This window comes from Lissotriton vulgaris, unplaced genomic scaffold (assembly GCF_964263255.1).
Source record: "Lissotriton vulgaris unplaced genomic scaffold, aLisVul1.2 SCAFFOLD_5717, whole genome shotgun sequence".
Classification (NCBI taxonomy): domain Eukaryota; kingdom Metazoa; phylum Chordata; class Amphibia; order Caudata; family Salamandridae; genus Lissotriton; species Lissotriton vulgaris.
The window spans coordinates 60,361-72,546 of NW_028246336.1; the positions used below are offsets into that span (position 1 = coordinate 60,361).

The window sequence follows — 12,186 nt, forward strand, 5'->3', positions numbered from 1 at the left end:
AAAAAGTAGTAAATCACGAATGTAGGTATCTTTGTATATTCTCCATGTCATGACATTACTTTAGGTGGCGTTTCGGAACACATGGCCTAAACTGTGACCGTACCAGATACCCAGAAAATGACGAAGTCCTGAAGTCCAAAGAATTCATGGAAAGAGTGACCATGACTGTGAAGATCAGGACAGAAGGTCATGGAGAAAACTTCTCACAGAGGTTTTAGATGGAGGTCTTGGGAGAGCTCTTGAATGCACAACTTAGGCAAAGTTCTTGGAGGATGTTCAACAAAGTTATTTGAAGAAGGTCTTGGATAGAGGGGTTAAACAAAGATCTCGGACAGAGAGATTAAACAAAGGTTTTGAACAAAGGTCTTGGATAGCGGTGGTAAACAAAGGTACTGAACAAGGGTCTTGGTTGGATGAGTTGAACAAAGGTACTAAACAAGGGTCTTGGATGGATGAGTTGAACAAAGGTACTGAACAAAGGTCATGGATGGAGGGAATCAACAAAGCTATTGTACAAAGGTCTTGTATGGATGGGTGGAACAAAGGTATTTGACAAAGATCTTGGTTGGAGGGGTTCAACAAAGGTATTGAGCAAAGGCCTTGGGTAGAGGAGTTAAAGTATGGAACACAGTTCTGGAATAAAGGGGTTAAACAAAGGTATTGAATAAGTATCAGGAATAAAAGGCCTTTAACAGAGTTATTGGAAGAAGACTTGCCACAAAGGTCTTGAATGAGGACCATGAACAATGGCGTTACAGGATTGTCTGAGATAAAATTCTTAATTATAGTTCCTGTTACACAATATTGCATGCATGCGTTGAACAAAGATTTTGGCTGAAGAGTTTGCAAAAACACGCTTCTTTTTAAAGACCTGAAGAAACCTGGCAGCCTCCACCTTCGTCCATGCAGTGCAGATGTGGGAGCGGTGTGGCCTTCCTTCTTGGCACACAGTGGATGAAGGCTAGATTCTTGTGCTGTCTCCTTTTTTGGCCATGAGTTGCAGTGAATGACACTTATACAGCCACTCAGTCTTCAATGCAGATTCTATTTATATAATACTTATTTAAATATCGAACCAAACCACATTCACTGGATGAGGTCATCAGTGATGTCACTGACCATGTCTATCTATACTACTATTATAAAGGAAGAACTTTGAGGCGGGTAAACTCGGGAACCACAGCGCCAATCCACATACCCGATACATCGTTGTAATCTTCAGGTTGTGCAGATGGACATAGGCTATATAAAGTTAAAAAATACCTTATATTTAAAAAAATTACATTATAAAAAAAGTAGTCCCCTCGAAGTAGCGCCAGCCGCGACCTGCGTGCTGACGTCAGGAGCGCGGGGAGGTGCGGCGTCCAGGAGCGCGAAGAGGAGCGGCGGACATGGCGTGGGGGAGGAGCGGTGACGAACGGCGGACATGGCGCAGGGGAGGAGGTGAGGAGCAGGGGACCGGCGGGAGGAGCGGTGACCAGCGGCGAGGAGCGGTGAACTGAGAAGCGGCGGCTGAGGTAAGGCTCCGGGGGACAATGTCGGACAGGCAGGGGTCGGGGCAGGCGGGGGACGGGGACTTACACCAAAACAGAAGGATAGAATTTAGATCGGCTGAGGTAAGGCTCTGGGGGACCATGTCGGGCAGGCGGGGGTCGGGGCAGGCGGGGGACGGGGGACGGGGAGTTACAACAAAACAGAAGGGTACAATTTACATCGGCTGAGGAAAGGCTCCGGGGGACAATGTCGGGGCAGGTGGGGGACGGGGCAGGCGGGGGACGGGGACTTACAGCATCTGCCATGGAGATTTATACAGAGCGCCTCAACACTGGGCCTTTGTGACATCCGGGGGACAATGTCGGGGCAGGCGGGGGACGGAGCAGCCGGGGGCTGCTGGGCAATGTCGGGGCAGGCAGGGGTCGGGGAAGCCTGATTGCTCCCGGAGAAGGTTGGGACGGGGTGCTAGTGATGTAATATGTGACATCATCACCAGTGGATTGCAGGCGAGCGAGTTATAGTTAGTAGAACTAACTATAACAGAGGAATTTCAATGGTTTTGTACGAGTGAAATGTCAAGCTAACTAGAACACCCCTAAAACCTATGTTTTTTTCAGTGAATTTCTAAGGTTTTGTAAATGAAAAGTTTTAAATGTATTAATTGTTATATTTATTGTTTTGATGCGGATTAACTATTTTTTTTAAACTATTTATTTTCTAGACATTTTAGTTTTAAATTACATTACATATTTTTAATATACATTGAAAAAAATGTTTTTAAAAATATTGAAATTCTAATATTGTTTGTTTTTATTTTATATGTTTTTAAATATATTTATATATATTTTATATAGCAGGCAATGATATCCTATTGAAGGAAATTCAAGTTACTGGTAAGTACTGTTAGAATTACATTTCAGGATCAGTACTGGGCTCAAAGATGCAGAACTGAGGTTTCTACTGATAACAGGTGAGTAAATAGGAATTCGTAGTTTGCCTTATTTTAGAGGAATATTTTAAAGTTCAAAAACTCCACACTTAGAAGAATTTCCAAGTGTAACCAGTCAATGTTAGCCTATTGAAGGAAATTCAAGTTACTGGTAAGTGCAGTTAGAATTACTTTTCAGGATCAGTACTAGGCTAAAAAATGCAGCACTGAGATCTGAGTAAATCTGAATTCGTAATTCGGCTGTTTTTACTTCGGTCCAGTATATATAGAGCCACTTTCCTACATCATCCCCTCCCTTCACCACTGTGCAAACACGCCCTGTGTCGCATTTTAAGTATGGAAATAATTCCCCTTCAATCCCTAGGGTCCAACTAGCCCACTAGGTACATCCAGTAAGCACCACCGAGCTGCGTAGCAGAGAGATGTAAAAAGGGGCAGGGCCTAGACCACCTCTCTGCAACGCAGCGCAGTGGTGCTTACTGGAAGCACCTGGTGGGCTAGTTGGCCCAAAGTAGCCCTCATGAATGAAGGGGAATTTTTTCCTCAACTTAAAATGCATAACAAGGTGTGTTTGCACACGTCACCTCAGGCCCGTCCCCCTCCCTTCACCACCGTATTACCACGCCCTGTGGCAGTTTTAATTTGGGAGATTAAGTTCATTTGAATCCTGAGGGTCCCTAGGGTCCAACTAGCCCACTAGGTACCTCCAGTAAGCGCCACAAAGCTGCTTTGCAGAGAGGTGTAAAAAGTGGCACGGCCTGGACCACCTCTCTGCAACGCAGCACAGTGGTGCGTACTGGAAGCACCTGGTGGGCTAGTTGGCCTCCAGGGTCAATCCGGATTGAAGGGGAAGTATTTTCCTAACTTAAAACGCGCCACAGGACGTGTTTTCACATGTCAACTCAGGCCCGGTCCCCTCCCTTCACCACTGTGTAAACACGCCCTGTGACCAGTCTAAGTTGGGAGGTTAAGTCCCTTTAAATCCTGAGGGTCCCTAGGGTCAAACTACCCCAGTAGGTACCTCCAATGAGTGCCACAGAGTTGTGTTGCAGAGAGGTGTAAAAAGTGGCGTGGCCTCTGAACACCTGTCTGCAACACAGCTCCCTGGCGCATACTTCAGATACCTGTTGGGCTAGTTGTCCCTCAGGGACCTACAGTATTCAAATAGCATTAATTCCCCAACTTAAAACGCAAACGGGGCGCGATTGCACAGTGGTGAAGGAAGGGGGCATGTCCTGAGGTGACATGTCTGCAAACACACCCTGTGGCGCGTTTTAAGTTGGAGAATAAATTCCTCTAAATCCTGTGGGTCCCTGGGGGCCAACTAGCCCACCAGGTACCTCCAGTATGCACCAGGGGGCTGCGTTGCAGAGAGGTGTTCAGAGGCCACACCCCTTTTTACAACACTCTGCAACGCAGCTCCGTGGCGCTTACTGGAAGTACCTGGTGGGCTAGTTGGCCCCCAGGGACCCTCAGGATAGACGAGGAATTAATTTCTCAACTTAAACCACGCCACAGGGTGTGTTTGCACACATGTGATCTCAGGCCCCAACCCCTCCCTTCACCACTGTGCAAATGCGCCTGTGGCGCGTTTTAAGTTGGGGGATTAACTCCCCTTGAATACTGAGGGTCCTTGGGTGCAACTAGCCCACCAGCTACCTCCAGTAAGTGCCACAGAGCTGCGTTGTAGAGAGGTGTAAAAAGGGGCGTGGCCTCAGAACACCTCTCTGCAACCCAGCCCCCTGGCGCATACTGGAGGTTTCTGGTGGTCTAGATGGCCCCCAGGGACCCCCAGTATTCAAGGGGAATTTGTTCCCCCTCTGCAAACGCGCCAGGGGGCATGTTTGCAGAGTTCTTCAAGAAGGGGGCGTGACCTTCAGCGCAATGCTGGTCTTTTTTTTTTTTTTAAGAATGGGGGCTGTGTAGCCCCCCTTCTTTTTCTCTTTTTTTTTTTTGGCCCTGGGGGACCCCATCCCGCAGGGCCTGCCCTTTCATTTTTTTTAATTGCAAATATGTGGAAGGGGGCTGCGTGGCCCCCCTCCGAGGCCTTAATCGGCCCTAGAGACCCAATCACCCGTGGCATGGCCTTTTAAAAAAAAAAAAAAATTACATTCTTTTTACATTTTGGGGAGTGGGGCCACGTGGCCCCTCCTCACGGGCCACTTGTGGCCCCTCCTCACAGGCCACTTATGGCCCCGGGGATCCCATCCCCCAGGGTCGGCCTTCCTATTTTAATTTTTTATTTTTTTCAAATAATTTTTGGGAGGTGGGCCGCGTTTATGTGTGTGTGTGTGTGTGTGTATATATATATATATATATATATATATATATATATATATATACTGTGCATATTTTGGGGCCAGAGCTGACCTGCGATTCATGTTTCAGTAATTATTTTCATATGGTTTTATATAGTGCAAACCTGGCCAGAGGGTATTGGAGCGCTCTACATAAGCATCAGAATACGTTTCATGTTGTGTTTTTTGTAGAAGCAGAGAGATTAAACGATTTGCCCAGAATCACTAGATGTTGAGGTGAGGCCAGAATTCGAATCTGGTTCCCCAATTCTAAAGTCAACCGCTCTAGCCACAAGGTTCCCCCACATCTCCTCCTCCTTGTGACCACCTGCAGGCGCCTTTGCATTACCACTGCAATGATCGCTAATTTTAAAACATTAGCAGATATTGGCACATTCCTAGGCAACCAGATCTTCATTAATTATCCATGTTCGATTCTACTCCCTTTTCACTTGTGGCTGTAGGACCAAGGGGAGCTGAGTAACTTGTGAAGAATGCAAAGAACTCTGTAATAATAAAGTGAAAAAACGCTAAGCAAAGTCAAAACATCAGAAACCTAGCCATTTGCAACTGCCTAGTAAGAGCCTTCAGTGTCATGCCTCAGTCTCTTTCAGAAGTGCTGTGCCACCGCTTTGCCAAATGATGATGATGTGAGGTGTCTGCCAGGGGCGTAATACAGGCCTCCGCAGCCCGGTGGTGCGGGGGGGGGCTTACAAGTTCCAAGGGGCCCCCTCAGCGCAGCGCTCTGGCTGCAGAGCTCCTGATTGGGCCCCTCCACATGCCTTGCAGGGAGGACCCCTCAAGTTTCGTTACACCAGTGGTGTCTGCTCTGCCTGCGACCACAAACTGTGTGTCCTAGTTAGCAGCAATATATAGAACCAGCACTGGCGTTGCCAATAGGTCTCGCAGTATGAAAGTTGGAGCTATTACAATTGCAAATAACAATACCTTTTATTTTTATTTTCATTTTAAAAACATAAAGGGCTTTGTCATTTACAAAACCATTAGCTCCAACTTTCCTACTGCGAGACCTATTGGCAACGCCAGTGCTTGTTGTTTTTGAAACGCATCACATTTTTAAATAAAAACACTGCTTTATTTAACAGCAAACACAGGCATGGTGGTCTGATGTCCCCAGCATGCCACATCACTGTATTTTTAGCGATTTCCAATGGGCTGCAAATTGTGACCCAACTCATGAATATTAATGAGGTAGGCCAATTGCTATTTCATTAAGAATCGCTAAATGTGTGTCACAAATGTTAGTACATAGGGGTTTGTGATTTCCTAATAGTGAATCAAAAAAAATTATATTAGGAAATTGCAAAATGACACCTACATACCTGTGGCCCTAAACTTCCAGCGCCTGGCATTTTGTGTCAAAGGGTCAAAGACCATGGAATACCCTGGTAGGTAACATGCTGGGTTCTACTCAGGGCAAAATCCCATATTTTATTGTTTTACACACACTGCTCAAATATGTTGACGTCTTAGTCGGACCTTAAGGAACCTGGCAACATCTTTCATTAAACAGATTATATATTTATGATCAGTCTTTCAACTGAATAACTGCTGGTGAGGATAGAACTTGCAACATGGCCACAATATACAGGCGCAACATGCATTGAATGGAAGAAGCTTCACATAATGATGTGCACCAGCAAGACAAACTCTACTAATAATGTGTCCAGGATGAATTCCGGATTCTTAACCACAGCCAACACTCCACCCTCCTGGAAAAGAAACCTCATTTTTTAAATTTGTTATACTGAGGACTTTCACAAAATGACTCCAGTGGAGGGAAGGAATCTGGGGCCATCTAGAAGCACTAACTCCGATGAAAGAGGGAGTACGTCCAAACAAAGCAAAGGATAAACTAGAATGTTGTAGATTAATGGCATCAGACAGCCTCCACCACTATTCCCCTCCCAAACACCTGCTTCACGAAGTACATCATTCACTCTAGCAGATGCAATGACAGGGAGAATGGCTGGATATCACAGCAAATTACGTTAAGGGGCTAAATCCCAAAGGCAGTTGCAGGAAATCACGCTCCCTGAGGAACCATGAGACTGCCACTTATTACCCAAATGCCAAACCCGATTGACTTTATTTATAGCATGACCAGGACCAGATGAGAGCAACCATGCTTTTAAACTTCCATGTTTTACAATGCGTTCAATTTTTGAGATGTGCAAAAGGTATGGGTTGAAAGCATTGATAAAGAAAGGGACATACATACTCCTTTGGATCTCGATAGTATCTGCACCATAACTCAATTGACAATTGGCCTGATGACACTCCTTTAAATGCAAACCTCCCTCTAAAACCATGTGTAATAGCCAAGCTGAAAGTATGCAAGCAAGCTACACCAGCACAATAACAGCTCCCCTAACTCCCAGTCCACGGCTGGAGAAACGTCAAAGTCTACTGCATCATGTTAATACTTAAATATCTATTTGGCATTGAACCAGCCGGCTTAGCTTTACTAATAGAAAAACAGCTGACACGTTTCGCCCAGTGGTTACTTCATTCTTTAGGACCGCAGAGACCTTGTGTACATCTCTACAGATCGTTCAATCAAATAATGGCAGATAATCACTAGGTTGGTTGTGGGTAGAGTGATGACATGGATTGCATGGCACCAAACTAGAGGTCAGAAATGAATGATAGCATAAACGTTAAAGGGTCAATCAGCCACATTGTTTAGCGTCTACCATAACACTGTGTACAACTAGGCCTCCAAGACAAAATTCAGTGGGGGAAAAACAGCACGTGAACTATTGATGAGGTTGCATTCTTTCGAAGTCAGGCAGCCCTCTGAGCGGAAAGGTCACATGCTCGCTAAACAAGCAGCCTCAGTTAAGGGTTAAACATGAAATGGTGCTGGGGCGCACGCAGTGTTCTCATTACAATGCTTGCATCTGCTGAACTTGGGTGTAAATAAAGAACACGATTTAGAAAAGCCAAGGCTCAAAATGTCACAATAAGTCAGAAGGAAGTTTAGAGTAGTGGTTTGTGAATTAATATACAAGTCATCGACTAACATATAGCAGACTCAGTATCGCACGGTTACTATCAAAGCCTCGGTAGTCTTTCACTTGTTCTTGAACCTGCGCTTTGCCAAAGTCTCTCCTGCAAGAGATTACCACTGGTTGGGCTAATCCCGTACCTCAATCGCTACAGCTGATTAGAGGTCACCGAAGGCAGAAAGGTCAGTGCAAGCGGTTTGACAGCCGCGTGGGTGGTCAATGGGCTCGGACACACAGGATGCAAATCGCAAGATAAGGAATTTTATGAGATTTTAAAGAACCTCATGTGAACATGATGTTAAACGCCCCTTGTACAATAACTGAGCAGCACTCGTTCCGGTGTCGGCTGGGGAATGCAGTTGAGGGAGTGGTGCCTCGGGACCTTTCTCTGACGTAATCAGATAAAGTCAAGTCTTGGGTTTCACGTTAACGAGAGAAATCCAGTCTAAGCAAAAATGGCTGTTGGTGCCTGCGGGCTGTGGCAGGATCTTCCCACCGATTCCTGTCAGTAACCTCCAGCCAAACTATAATCAAGAGCACAAATACCAAAATATAAAGACTGGTCTGGATTTTCTGATCAAGCGTCTCAGCGAGTTAACGTTTACGGTCAGCTTGAAAAACTTTTAAAGCAACATCTATCTCAAGCCAGAGTAAGGCTTTTTTCTGTCTCAACTTAGAATAAAAAAAAAAAATCACTCCCCAAAAAAGCTGTATTTGGACAACTATTTAATAACGTCAGTAAAAGACGAAGTCTTGCATTGAAAATATTCCATAGAAAAGCATATCAAGTGGAGTCACATCAGGCGCATACATTAGAAAAGAATCGGACCAAAAAAAAAAAATCCATCGGAGTGTTCGGTTACATAATCATGTTTTTTTATGAGAGCTACGTCCGGTGGGGTCAATTTTACCGAATTGTGCGATTAAAAGGAGATTACGATTGCAAAAGCAGACCTCAGTTTATTTAAACAAGAGCGGCCGGGAAACTGAAAGCCAGCCATGATTAATTAGGGGAGGAGAAGCCGCACAGCACACGCTTGGAGAAGCCCTTTGATGTGCTGTGCAGCTGTGAAAAAATGCAATTACGAGGGAGGAAGGGAGGGAGGGAGGCTGATGCGCGTGCTTGTTTGGTCACATGATTCACGTGAACTCAAACAAAACCGCAGGAATGAAACCCTTGGTTTCACGAGCATTTTGAGCACTTGAATTCTCGCTCCGCTCAATGCGCTTGCGCGCATTGATAGGTCGCGAGACCTCATTATAGTTGGGTAATCCCAGGAAATTAAGCAAAATCATGATTTGAAACCAGTTCCCTGGTCGGCATCTTTAGCTGCAAGGCCACATCTCTCCCTTCCTGTGATTACCTGGGTGTTACTTACATTACCACTACTAGGATTGTTAACTTCAGCTTGTTTTGTGCTTGAGGGCTGAAGAGGACCCCAAGCTGATCCAGAGCCAGGCAAAGTGGCACGTGAGCTAAGCTCAAGGCTTCAAGGACTCGCCCAACTCTAGACCATACAAGTGGTGCAATCAAGAGACTGACCTGCTGCTTGGCGCTTTAGTATGCGCTCTTAATCAAGACACTCATTTTACTGGCCCTAACCTCTTAAGTGCCAAGGGTCGCCTCACCCTTGTCACTGTCTCCTGTGATAAGCCTTCGTTTAATATTTGGGGTATCTTCCTCTCAAGCCTCCATATCTTTTTTTTTTTTTGGTAAAAGATATCCAGACTAAATGTGTCTAATTTATTTTCACACAAGAGGATTATAAGAGTGCCAAGGGTTTGTAGTTTATCCTCAAAGGAACTGAGAAAATTGCCAAAATGTGCCAAATGTTTTTAATTTTGAAATGGGGAAAAAGGGTCATGCAAAAAGGTGTCTTTTTATAAAATTAGCATCAACAAAATGTTAATTGTGCTAAGATTACCCTCTTGTCACAGTTTCCCCCTACGGTTGACACAGTTTTTCCCAAATGGTCTGCATTTTCCCTGTTTGCAGTTTATACCTGCTTACAATTTGTGCGGGAAAGATGCGTGAAACCCATAAGTCAACTTGGAAAGTTCCACATTTCTGAAAAGAAGGCACAATTCTGAATTCAGCATGGGGTCATTTGTGTAGCTCGCTCATAGTTTTCCCATAGAAACTAATCGTTGAAATAAAAATAGGGAAAGTAATTTATGCACTTAAAACCGATCTACAAAAGTGACATACAATTACACCCATCAAACTCTTCTGGTTGCACAGAAATGTAGTGCTTTTTGGGTGGCCATAAACGCACTATACAAGAGCTATTAACCAAGCTACAGTTTATAGTGATTGTTTACATTGTGTTTCGAACCTGCATCAAATGATACGGTAAAATCTAATGAATAAGTGATGGGTGTGAAGGGAAGCTGTGCATGTTTGAAATATGCCAAATCAATGCGGGGGAGGGAGGGAAATTTGTGATCCGTTCAATTCCCTGGAATCTAATATCAACTAATCAAAGGAGAAGGATCACTTGTCCTGCATAACATTGGGTATGTATGAGTGGTTCTATCAAGTCCCAATAAAAAACCCTCATGCACGTGTTGGTTGGTGGTAACGTTGAGCGGTATATCTTTTTTCTCCGCTTTCTCTCACACGTGTCTGCATAATCATAGGGTTTAGTGGCTATGCCACCTCCACCAGGAGGTGATACCCTTTGTTAAAACAGTAGTGACCAGAAATGGTGCTCGTGATGCAGTGAGGTGTGTTAAAAGTCTCTAGGTTCCAGACACAATTCTTTTATTCATTCCGGTTTCAAAGAGGCAACAAAATCAATGTAGGTGACTTGGAGTTTATTATGACTCATTCACACTAGAATAGTGAAGTAGGTTGACTTGTTTCAGCCCTCAATCGCCAGTAGGTCGGGTGGGCTTTCTTCAGGACCAGGGGGTGAGGTGCAAAAAGTGAAAATTACTCCTAAGTACTGCTTAGTGTAACTGTCTGAAGGTACCTTATTTACTTGTAGTTCCTAAAAGGGCCTATGGTACCTGTGAAGGATAAAGATTTATATTACAGAAACTTTACAAAGGGATGGGGTTTTTTTTGGGTTACATATAATGTTTAAAAAGGCATTGGATTATACCAAGAACCAATAAAAATGCTCAAAGTTGTAGCAACTCAATAAGTGACTATACTTCAGATCTAACTCCCTATGTCAAGGATAAGGGCAACTCTCTCAATTATGGCAAACATCGTATTTTTCAGTCTTAATAAACATTTAGGCATTTATTTTACCATACAATTTAAATTTCTAGCTTCATTTCAAGCAGTTTTATCGTTAAAGGGCAGTTTAAAGAAGGCGTATTTCATGTACCTTCAGATGTAATATTCCTGCACTCGTGTTCGATAACTGTCTTGCTTTCGAAAACATAACACTCATGCTTATGAAGGCGTATTTCATGTACCTTCAGCGTCGTTTCCCATGCACACAATAAGGTCTATGTATGTCCAATTGTTTTTAGATTTAGAAGGCGTATTTCATGTACCTTCTAAGGGTAGTGCTCAAGGTCTCAATGTTGTTAGGTTTCGCGCTCACAAGCCACTACATACATAATCGGGTTTTGTTAATTTCATTCAAACAGACTGTTCGGCTCGAAATTATGAAGGCGTATTTCATGTACCTTCGGGGGCTCGTCCCATGCATACAGCTAGATTATGTTAAAATCGGACGCGTTTAAACACATTCGACGTACCTTATTACAGTTTCATTAAAACCTCATCGGGATCCGCGTGGGTCAGCGGTGCCTGCTATAATAGGTTAAATTTCAGTTAAGTTATCACAGTTTTAATACGTTACGTGTTTGTCGAGGTTGTGTCTCCTGCCACCTGCGGTCACTCCGTCATGCGACTGGTTCTGACTCTGCCACTGCGGCCCCGGAAACAGTACTACTTCCGGGTTCATGTGTTTAAATAAGGAAGGTAATGTAGACAGACCATCGCCTATTCATAGTCTTTTTTTCTGTTTAAAGCCAATCTTTGCTGGAAGTGGTATTTGGTAAAATACGAGATATATCTCAGTGGATCGTTTATAGGGGGTTAAAATTCATTCTTGTCATTTCGATATTTATTAAGTCTCTAACAAAGGTATATAGTCTTTATTTTCACCCGGTTTCTATGTAAGGACTTATTCATAACACGATATTGCGGCAAAGGATAGTACTGTGATTATCCTTAATTTCTGACTCTTTGTTGTAATTTAAGGTGACTGTTGGAGAGTAACCTAGTTATCTGATCATTGATTGGGTGGTTCATCGTTAGGTCATTAGTTATAGATACTACCCCACGGGATATTATCATTGAGTCCCTCCCGGTCTGTGCCCAGTCTATGAACCCATCTTTGTTCCTTCTCAAAAAGGATTCTTTCTGCATTGTGGTCTCTCTGGGTCAAAG

General features: G+C 44.0%; 1 long non-coding RNA gene across 1 annotated transcript in view; it reads right to left on the reverse strand.

The window, feature by feature from the left end:
- The window catches only part of LOC147665976 (uncharacterized), an 81,012-nt gene that overhangs the window by 33,105 nt on the left and 35,721 nt on the right, over window positions 1-12,186 (reverse strand). The gene's annotated exons all lie outside the window — the stretch shown is intronic.